The following is an 11,903-nucleotide window of genomic DNA, read 5'->3' as shown; positions in this document are numbered from 1 at the left end:
CTGTAATCCCAGCCACTCAGAAGGCTGAGGCACAAGAATCACTTGAACCCGGGAGGCAGAGGTTGTAGTGAGCCAAGATCGCGCCACTGCACTCCAGCTTGGGCGACAGAGTGAGACTACATCTCAAAAAAAAAAAAAGGCCAGGCGCTGTGGCTCATGCCTGCAATTCCAGCACTTTGGGAGGCCAAGGCAGGCGGATCACGAGGCCAGGAGTCTGAGACCAGCCTGACCAACGTGGCAAAACCCCATCTCTACTAAAAATACAAAAATTAGCTGGGCGTGGTGGCACGTGCCTGTAATCTTAGCTACTCAGGAAGCTGAGGAAGGAGAATTGCTTGAATCTGGGAGGCGGAGGCTGCAGTGAGCTGAGATCACGCCACTGCAGTCCAGCCTGGGCGACAGAGTGAGACTCCATCTCAAAAAAAAAAACAAAAGAAGTGGCCAACCCCGAAGTCCTCTGCAGAGCGATGGATTACTTTTGCCACCTTCCTGAAAACCAGGAGCAGAAAGTACAGTGACTTCCCCGTGGAGCAGCATGACATCCCTGGGGGGCAGTGTGTCTATCTGGGTGACCAGCACTATTGTCTTCTGGGTCAGCTTTTATAGAAGCTGACACTGCTCTTCTGCCACGTCACAGGCCAGGGCCTGACCCCCATGTGCCACTTTTACCATCCAGATTGACATCACTAAGTCATCTCGCGCCCTAAAGTTCTTCTGTAAGGTGGACGTAGTAGTGACAATAACATATGTTACTTCCTCCCCTCATCCTAGTCCCGTGTGGGGTTAAGAAGCAGGAACGTTTGTCTTGAGGCCAGCAGCGTGCCTGGTCTCTGTGCTGAGGGCGACCTGCCCTAACGCTCTGCCAGGCTCACCAGGTCTGCAGTTGACACCCAAGACGGTCAGGGAGGGTTGATGGAGCGTGGTAGCCTCGGCCAGCCTGGACCGACCATCAGCGTCCTCACCTTCTGTGCCACCGCCCAGCCTGGCAGGGCCACTGTAGCCTTAGCCCCTTGTAGGATCTGACCCTTCCTTGGCTGCTGTAACAAAATACCCAAGACTGGGTAATTTATAAACAACAGAAATGGATTTCTCACAGGGCTGGAGGCTGGGAAGTCCAAGATCGAGGCAGGTTCTGTGTCTGGTGAGGGCTGCTGTCTGTATCATAAATGGCGCACTCTCCATCATCGTGGTAGAAGGCGAAGACAAGCTCCCTTGAGCGCTAAATGCCACTGATGAGGATGGAGGGCCCTCAGGACTCATCACCTCCCAACAGCCCCACCACTTTTTTTTTTTTGAGACCGAGTTTCACTCTTGTCACCCAGGCTGTAGTACAATGGTGCAATCTTGGCTTATTGCAACCTCTGCCTCCCAGGTTCAAGTGATTCTCCTGCCTCAGCCTCCCGAGTAGCTAGGATTACAGGCATCCGCCACCATGCCTGGCTAATTGGATCTTTAGTTGTATTTGTATTTTAGTTTATTTGTATTTTTAATTGAGATGGGATTTCACCATGTTGGCCAGGCTGGTCTTGAACTCCTGACCTCAGGTTATCTGCCTGCCTCAGCCTCTCAAAGTGCTGGGATTACAAGCATGAGGCACTATGTCCGGCCAGCCCCACCTCTTAAAACCATGTCATTGGGGATTAGGTTTCAACAGGAATTGGGGGTGGGGGGGGGCAAACCTTCAGACCATAGGACAGGGCTATCAGGAGTCCTGAGTGAGGAGGTTGGCATGGGGTGGGACAGTGCTCCCTGTGTGGGAAGGGACAGGGTTGGAGGGGGGAGAGGAGTTGTTTCCATCCTCTGAGAGGCCAGGGGTCTCCTCAGGGTGGTCCACACGGTACAGCCCATTACATGGGACGCTGGCCTGTGGGCACCTCAAGGCGGCTTCATCTGTTTCTCACCAGTGCCTGATACAGGCCCTGCCTCAGTGGGACCCTATTGAACTTAGGTGAATTTTAAAGCAATAGGCCAGGTGTGGTGGCTCACGCCTGTAATCCCAGTACTTTGGGAGGCCTAGGTGGGCGGATCACCTGAGGTTGGGAGTTCGAGACCAGCCTGATCAACATGGAGAAACCCTGTCTCTACTAAAAATACAAAATTAGCCAGGTGTGGTGGTGCATGCCTGTAATCCCAGCTACTCAGGAGGCTGAGACAGGAGAATCATTTGAACCCGGGAGGCGGAGGTTGTGGTGAGCCGAGATCACGCCACTGCACTCCAGCCTAGGCAACAAGAGCGAAAGTCCATCTCAAATAAAAATAAAGCAATGTGGATGTGGACCCCAGGCAGCCTTGCAGTGGAGACGTCTTAGTGCCGGGGAGCGTTCAAGCTGGCACCCTCCGCCCTGGGAGAAGACATCCTGGGGGTCTCGTGGCTCAGCCCCCTCATATCTGTCCCAGCTCATCCTCTAAAACAAGGCCTGCTGTTGGTGACAAAACGCTCTTGGCTGATGTTCTGGGCAATGAGTCACTGCGTGTGGCTGGGCCAGCTTCACAGGTGTGACCCATGCAGGCCCACAGGCCCCGAGCTCAGCAGGCTGCAGCTGGGTTTAATGCTCCACAGTCACCATCTTGAAATTGTGAATAACTTTTGAACAAGGGGCCCCACAGCCTTTCATTTTGTGACGGGCCCTTGGCAAATTCTGTGGCTGCTCCTGCAAGGGGTGGTGCGTTCTTTCCCGTTTACGTTGGTATAGATTAATTTAAATGCTTCCTTTCTTTCCTTGCCTGGTGGGGAATGGATCAGAAAGCCAGGGCTGATGATAGAAACCAGCAGAGAATCTCCAAGTGTAAGATATTAGTCAAAGGCCCGGCGTGGAGCCCACAGGTCCTTAGCGTTCGGAAGATGATTGCCTTCCCAGCCCACTCCAAGGAAGAATCAGTGCTGTCTGGCAGCAGCCTCCAGGTGTGTCTCCACAAAGGCCCAGCTTTCCTTTTTGCAAATCAATGACATCAATAATCCGTTACATGGCCTGAAGAGAAGCCCTCTGGCGGCCACCGTGGGGCCCTGTGGGCCTTATGCCTGCTCTTCCTGATCTGGTGGAGGCTCAGAGAGGAGCTAGGACAAGGGATGGTGCCCCTATACCACCCCACCCCCACATACTTGCCTGCAGAAGGCCACATGACCAGGATTATGGTGGGTGAGGGCCAGAGGGAAGGCCCAGGTGAGAGGGTGGAATGTGAACAGGCTGGTTATTTGCATGCCAGGGACAAGAGAGAAAAAAGCTCAGCATTAGCAGAGAAGACGGACTTCTGCAGTGGCACCTACAGCTGTTCCCTTGGCCTCCCAAACAACCCAGGTGTGACGTCGGGAACCGGGAATGCAGGCAACAGAGTGATTCCAGCTGCCTCACAAGGAAGAGGGTGTGTGGGAAGAGCAGAGCATCTGGGCTGGAAGCACAGTCAGAACCATGCGTGCAGCCGGACACTCATTGTTCTTCCCCACGTGTGCTGGGCACCCGCTCTGCGTCAGGCTCTGTTCCAGGAGTTGGGTGAAACGGTGACTGAAATAGACAGAACTCCTGTCGGTGATGCCCACGTGAGAGAATATAAACAATGGACAATGCACCGCACATATTTAAAACGTGCAAATTGATCCGTTTTGACATGTGAATGTCTGTGAACCAGCTCTACAGTTAAGATGGTGACCATCTCCATCACCCTCAAAGTTTCCTTCTCCTCTTTGGAATCCCCTCACTCCAGTCTCCAGCCACCCACTGAATGGAAACCACTGGTATGTTTTTTGTCAAAATATATTTCTTTGTATTTTATAGAATTTTGTATAAAGGGGAATTTTTTTGTCACACACTACTCAACATAATTTCTTTGAGATTTATCCATCAATAACTCATCCTTTTTAGTTGCTAAATGGTTTTCCATTGTATGCAAATGCCACCATTTCTTTATCTGTCCTTTATGGATATCAGAATTGTTTTTGATTTTTTTGTTTGTTTGTTTAAAGACAGGGTCTTGGCTGCACGTGGTGGCTCATGCCTGTAATCCCAGCACTTTGGGAGGCTGAGGCAGGCAGATCACCTGAGGTCAGGAGTTCACGGCTAGCCTGGCCAACATGGGGAAACCCCATCTCTACTAAAAATACAAAAATTAGCCGGGCGTGGTGGTGGGCGCCTGTAATCCCAGCTACTTGGGAGGCTGAGGCAGGAGAATTGCTTGAATCCGGGAGGCGGAGTTTGCTGTGAGCCGAGATCGTGCCATTGCACTCCGGCGTGGGCAACAGAGCGAGACTCCATCTCAAAAAACAAAACAAAACAAAAACAGGGTCTTGCTCTGTCACCCAAGCAGGAGTGCAGTGGCACCATCATAGCTCACCATAGCCTCAACCTCATGGGTTTAAGTGGTCCTCCCACCTCACCCTCCTGAGCAGCTGGGACTACAGGCATGCACCAACACATGTGGCTAATTTTTTAAATTTTTTTGTAGAGATGGTGTCTCACTGTGTTTCCCAGGCTGGTCTGGAACTCTTGGCCTCAAGTCATCCTCCTGCCTTGGCCTCTGAAAGTGCTGGGATTACAAACGTGGGCCATCACCCTCAGCCCCTCTCTGCAATTTTTGGCTATTATGAATAAAGCTGCTATGAGCAGTCATGGACAAGTCTTTGACATTATTTTGTTTCTCTTGGGCAAATAGCAAGGATGATGTGGTCAGTTCATATGGGAGGTAAACTATTCATTGTTTAAGAAGCTGCCAAACTGTTTCCAAATCGCTGCACCATTCTGCATTCCTCCCGACTGTGCAGGGGAGTTGGCAGGGGCTGCGTATCCGGGCCAGCATTGGCGTGGTCTGTTTCCTTTTAGCCGTTCTAGTGACTGTGTATCTCACTGTGGCTCTTACACTCCCCTAATGACTATTGATGTTGAACATCTTTTCACCCACTTATCCGTCATCCATAAATCTTCTTTGGTAAAGTGTCTGTTCGCCTCTTTTGCCCATTGTTAAACTGGGTCGTTCCTTACTATAGAGTTATAACATACGTCAATTTTCTAGTGCTGCCGTAACACATGACCACAGTTTGAAGGAATTAAAATAACACAAATGTATTTCATCACAGTTCCATAGGTCAGAAATTTGATACAAGAGCTCTCCTGGCTGAAATCCGGGTGTCAGCAGGGCTGCCTTCCTTTCCAGAAGCTCCAGGGGAGAATCCGTCTCCTTGCCCACATGGGCTACTGGCAGAATTGTTTCATGCAGTTGTAGCACTGAGGTCTCTGTTTCCCTTCTGTCAGTCAGAGGTCCTTCTCAGCCTACAGAGGCTTCCCCCATATCTTGGCTCATGCCTTTTTCAACCCCAGAAATGAGGGACTTGAGTCCCTCTCATGCCTGTCCTTCCTTCCATCACATCATTCTCTGACCAACCATAGCCAAAGAATAGTCTTGACTTTTAAGGGCTCGTGAGATTAGATTGTGTCCACCTAGATAATCCAGGATCCCCCATCCAAGATCCTGCACTTACTTCTGCGAAGTCCCTATCGTCATGTAATGTGACATATTCACAAGGTCCAGAGATTTGGACCTGGCAATCTTTGAGGACAATTATTCTACCTACCACATAAAGCTTCTTTATTGGGCCAGTGTGGTGGCTCCTGCCTGTAATCCCAACACTGGGAGACCGGGACAGGAGGAGTTCTTGAGCAGGAGTTAGAGACCAGCCTGGGCAACACAGCAAGACCCCATCTCTACAAAAAACAAAAAATTAGGCCGGGCACAGTGACTCACGCCTGTAATCCCAGCACTTTGGGAGGCCGAGGCAGGTGGATCACGAGGTCAGGAGATCGAGACCATCCTGGCTAACATGGTGAAACCCCGTCTCTACTAAAAATACAAAAAATTAGCCGGGCGTGGTGGTGGGCACCTGTAGTCCCAGCTACTCGGGAGGCTGGGGCAGGAGAATGGTGTGAACCCGGGAGGTGGAGCTTGCAGTGAGCTGAGATCGCGCCACTGCACTCCAGCCTGGGTGACAGAGCGAGACTCTGTCTCAAAATAAATAAATTTAAAAACTAAAAATAAAAAAATTAAAAAATTAGATGCATGCAGCAGCACATGCCTGTGGTTCCAGCTACTAAGGAGGCTCAGGTGGGAGGATTCCTTGATCTCAGGAGGTCGAGGCTGCTGTAAGCTATAACTGTGGCCACTGCACTCCAGTGTGGGTGACAGAGCTGGGCTATCTCAAAACACACACACACACACACACACACACACACCCAAAAATCATTATGCTTTCCCCATAAAACTGCTTAAGTGCCTTTGTTGGAAATCCATTGACCATAAATGTGTAGTCTTTCTGAACTTTCTACTGTTTTCCCTGGATCTACAACAGGTCTATATTTATGACTATACCACACTGCCTTTGCTACTGTAGCTTTATAATATTTCTTGGTATGAGGAGTAGCTTGGTGCACTTTTCCAAAGTTGTTTTGGCTATGCTAGATCCTTTGTATTTTCATATAACTTCTAGAACTAGCTTGTCAATGTTTAGCCCTATCCCCACTCTCCCAAAAAAGGCTTCCTGATATTTTGGTTGGAATTGTGTTGAGTCTGTACATCAACCTGGGGAGAACTGATGTCTTAACAATGTCGACTCTTCCAATCTGCTCAGTGTATCTCTCATTTATTTACATCTTTAATTCTCACAGCAACGTTTTGTAGCTTTCAATTACAGAGCTTGCTCATCTTTTGTCAAATATACCCCCAAGTATTTCATGTATTTGATGGTACTGTATATGGTGGTGTTTTCCAAATTTCCCATTCCAAGTGTTCATTACTGGCATATAGGAATACAACTGACTCTTCTATATTGACTTTGTAGAATGCTACCTTCCCGAAACTCAATTATTAGTTCCAGTAGCTTTGTGGTAGACTCCTTAGGATTTTCTACATAGAGAAACATATAATCTGTGAAGAAAGCCTTCTTCCTTTCCACCCTGGAGGCCTTTTCTTTCTCTTGCTTTGTTGCACTGGCCAGAATCCACAGTGTAATATTCAACAGAAGGGAGAGGACACCTGTGCCTTGTTCCTGAGAGGGTTACTGAAAGCCCCAATTGCCACTGTGGATTTGTCTATTTCCCCTTGCAGTTTCATCCATTTTTCCTTCCTATATTTCCTGTATTTTGAAGCTCTGTTATTAGGTGCATAGGTATTCAGTATTGTTATATCCTTTTAATGAATTACCCCTTTATCATTATCAAATGACTCTCTTTGTCCGTTGCAATAGTCTTTGCTCTGAGATCTCCTTTGTCGAATATTAATAGAGCTGCTTCAGGTTTATTTTGATGTGTGCATTACCATGGTGTATTTTTCTCCATCTTTTCACTTTTGTCTTTATATTTCTCATAAGCAATAGTATATAGTTGTGTATGGCTTTATAATCCAGCCTAACAATATCTGTCTTTTAATTTTGCAGTAGGCAATTTGCTTGTTTTCCCTTGCTCGTGCTTTTTGCTTTTTAAGTGTAATTTTAGAGGGGGATGCATGAGATTCGTCATGATATTTGTGCTGAGATGTAATTCACACACCATAAAATTTACCATTTTAAAGTATGCAATTCAGTTTTTAGTACACTTGTACAACCATCACGATTATCTAATTCCAGAACATTAGAATCACCTTCAAAAGAAACCCTATACTCATTTTCAGCCACTCCTCGTTTCACCCATCCCCCTCCTCCCCCCTCAAGCTCCTGAAACCACTGTGAATGGTGTCCTGCTAATCTCTCTATGGATCTACCTGTTCAGGACATTTCATGTAAATGGAATCACACCACGTGTAGCCTTTTGTGTCTGCCTTCTTCCACCTAGCATATTGCCGAGGTTCATCCAGGTTGTAGTGTGTCAGCACTTCATGCCTTTTTATTGCCAAGTAATATTGTGTGGATTCACCAGTTTTGCTTACAGCTGAGGAACATCTGGCTTGTGTCCACTTTTTGGCTCTTATGAACAATGCTATGAACACATTAGGTTTATGTGTGCAGATTTTTTGTTTTAATTCTCTTGAGTATAGACCTAGGAGAATTGCTAGGTCAGCTCCTATGTTCAACATTTTGAGGAACTGCCAGGCTGTTTTCCATAAAGGCTGTGCCTGTTTACAATCCCACTAGCAATGTATGGGGGTTCCAGTTTCTCCACATTCTCCTAAACACTGCAGAGCAGTATATTAGTCCATTTTCATATTGCTATAAAGAACTGCCTGAGCCCGGGTGCTTTAAAAAGAAGTTTAATTGACTCACAGTTCAGTGTGGCTGGGGAGACCTCAGGAAACTTACAATCATAGTGGAAGGCGAAGAGGAAGCAGGAACCTTTTTCACAAGGTGGCAAGAAGTGCCAAGTGAAGTGGGAAGAGCCCCTTATAAAACCATCAGATCTTGTGAGAACTCACTATCACAAGAATAGCATGGGGGGAACTGCTCCCATGATTCAATTACCTCCACCTTGTCTGTCCCTTGACATGTGGGGATTAGGGGGATTACAATTCAAGATGAGATCTGGGTGGAGACACAAAGCCTAACTAACTGTATCAATCAGTTTGGGAAAGTTATCTTCCAATCCATGAACCTGGGACATTTACATATTTAGGTTTGCAATGCCTTTCAACAAGCTATTTGTAGTTTTCGGTGAACAAGTATAGCCCTTCTTTTGTTAAATTTATTCCTACATATTTCACTCTTTTTGATGCAATTGTAAATGGAATTATTTTCTTAATTTCATTTTCAGGTTGTTCAGACTGCTAGTGTACAGAAACACTGGCTTTCCTATGTTGAACATATATTCTGCAACCTTGCTGACCTCATTTATAAGTTCTGATAGGTGATTTTTTAAATGTGTAAATTCCCTAAGATTTTCTAGGTATAAATCATGTTATCTGTGACTAGAGAGTTTTGATTCTTCCTTTCCGATCTGGATGCCTTATTTCTTTTCTTGCTTAATTGTCCTGGCTCGTAACTTCCAGTACAACGTTGGAATAGACGTGGCAAGAGCATTCTTGTTTTGTTCGCAACCTTAGCAGGTAATGCTGTGGTTTTTCATCGACGCTGTTTATCAGGTTGAAGCAGCCCCCTTCCATTCTTATTTTCTATCTTGAAAAGGTGCTGGATTTTGTCCAATGCTTTTTCTGCATCTGTAAATCATCATGTGGACTTTGTCCTTTATTCTGTTGATAGGGTGTATTACATTGACAGATTTTTGGATATTAAACCAACTTTCCATTCCTGCGATAAATCCCACTTTGTCAGTGTACAATCCTTTTTATATGTTGCTGGATTTGTTTTGCCAGTTTTTTGAGGATTTTTACATCTACATTCATATGATATTGATCTAGTTTTTTCTTGTGGTAGCTTTGTTTTGGTATCAGGTAATGCTGGCCTCAGGGTAAGTTGGGAAATGTTCTGCCTTGTATTTTTTGAAAGATTTCGTGATCCAGCACTTTGGGAATCTGACGGGGGCAGATCACAAAATCAGGAGTTTGAGATCAGCCCGGCCAACACAGTAAAACGCCGTCTCTACTAAAAATACAAAAAATTAACCGGATGTGGTGGCAGGCACCTGTAATCCTAGCTACTGGGAGGCTGAGGCAAGGGAATCACTTGAACCCAGGAGGCGGAGGTTGCAGCAAGCCAAGATTGTGCCACTGCACACCAGCCCAGGCAACAGTGTGAGATTCTGCGTCAAAAAAAAAAAAAAAAAAAAATTGTGATGGTGATAACTCTGTAAAAGTTTAGCAGGATTCACAAGCCTTGGCTTTCCTTTGTTGAAAGTTTGATTACTGATTTAATCTGTTTGTCCTAGGAATTTCTCCATTTTATCAAAGTTCATCTGTTGGCAAACAATCCATGGCACTGATACTTTGTATTCTGTACAGTCAGCTGTGCCATCACCTCTTTCATTCTTGATTTTAGTTATTTGAACATTTTTTTCCTTAGACTTGCTAAAGATGTGTCAATTTTGTTGATCTTTTCAAAGAATGAACCGTTGGTTTTATTGATTTTCTCTATTATTTTTCTATTCATTTATTTCTACTCTCATCTTTATTATTTCCTTTCTTCTGCTTCCTTTGGGTTTAGCTTGCTTTTCTTTTAGTTTGAGGTGAGTCAGACAATCTGCAATAAATGTAATTATTGACACAGTTATTTTCAACCTACTACCGTTTTGTATTTGTCCATCTCATAAGTTCTCTGTTCCCTTTTCCTTCCTTTTCAGGATTCTTAGATTAAGTATTCCTTAGAACTCTTATTTTGTCTCCTACGTTGGCTGTTTATTTCTGTTTCACATTTTTGTATTGCTTTAAAGGTTCATACCTAAAAATTGCTTAACACTTTTATATATGTTTCACATCTTTAATTCATCACAATCTGCCTTCAAGTAATAGTGTAAGAATCTTGACAGTATACTTCCATTACTCCTTTCTTCGGTGCTGTGCTATTTTCATCATACATTTTATGTCTATGTATTATTTTAAACAATCTCACTACAAAGAAACATGCCAACAGCATCAACATTACCATTCTATTTCTATAGTTTAGACATACCTCAAAGGGTCAGGACACTCTAGCTCTTGGTTAGAACCCTTTTTATGTGGTTTTTTTTTTTTAGGAAAATTGCCTGGCTTTAAGACAAGGCATCCTATATGTATTTGTTGAATAAATTTCAACCACCCAAAAAAAAAAAAAAAAAAAACAAAAACAGAAAATATACCATTAGGAGTATAAATTGGTGGAAAATCTTTCTGCAACGTTAATTTGAAACATGTACCTTGATCAAGAAAATCACTTCTAAAGATTATTCTGGGTGGGCACAGTGGCTCATGCCTAATCCCAGCACTTTGGGAGACCAAGGCAGGAGGATCACGTGAGGTCAGGAATTTGAGACCAGCCTGGCCAACATGGTGAAACCCCAACTCTATTAGAAATATGAAAAATTAGCCAGGTGTGGTGGTGGGCGCCTGTAATCCCAGCTACTCAGGAGGCTGAGGCAGGAGAATCGCTTGAACCCAGGAGGTGGAGGTTGCAGTGAGCCGAGATCACACCATTGTACTCCAGCCTGGGCAACAAGAGCGAAACTCCATCTCAAAAAAATAAACAAATAAAAGATTATTCTAATGAATCTTCAACTGCTTCCAAAGGAGGCATGGTAGAGAGGCTGGAAAAGTAGCTTTTTTTTTTTAACATAGTGAAATATGTATGATACATTACTAAGCAAAAACCTGAGTTAATAATGGCAAAGTGGGTTACAATTTTTGCTTAAAAAGGTCTTTATGTACAGGTAGATGTACAAGATAAATTAAAATACTGGATGGACAGTCATCAAATTGTGAGTTATATCTGGGTAGGAGGATTAAGGATGACTTTTTCAAATTATGCATTTCTATGTTTTTTTTTCAGTGAGATGATACTTTTGTAATGAAGTACATAACCCAGGGGTTTTTCATCTGGATTTGGTTGCTGGGGACCTTGGGAAGCCCCTCAGGATCTAGAGCCAGTTTTTCCACCTGACCAGAGGCCCAGTGATACCTACTTAGCAAGGCTCAGCAGACCCCCTGCCTGAACTTGACACCATTTGGACTCTGGGAGGATCCTGGCCCCAAACCACCCTCCCAAGAACCTCCATGAGTTCTCTACCTCTTGTATCCTTCTCTTCCCAGCATCACTGCAAATGTTCCACCCTGTCCCACACCATGCCCCCATCCATGAGCACTTAGCATCCTTCCCTGGTATAGGCAGAAGCAACGCTGAACTTCCTGGAGAAGTCCACATTCCAGACAGCTGTCTACAGCAGAACCACACACCACCAAAGGGAAACAGCATTTTCATCACTGACTGCCCAAGGGCCAGGCTGCTCTCCAGAAAGTCTGGAAACTTTCCTTGTCAACCTTTAGGACTGGTGGTTTTTAAATCTTGGATA

The sequence above is a fragment of the Gorilla gorilla genome, chromosome 4 (assembly GCF_029281585.2).
Source record: "Gorilla gorilla gorilla isolate KB3781 chromosome 4, NHGRI_mGorGor1-v2.1_pri, whole genome shotgun sequence".
NCBI lineage: Eukaryota > Metazoa > Chordata > Mammalia > Primates > Hominidae > Gorilla > Gorilla gorilla.
The sequence above is the reverse complement of the archived record's forward strand: the minus strand, read 5'-3'. Positions refer to the sequence as shown.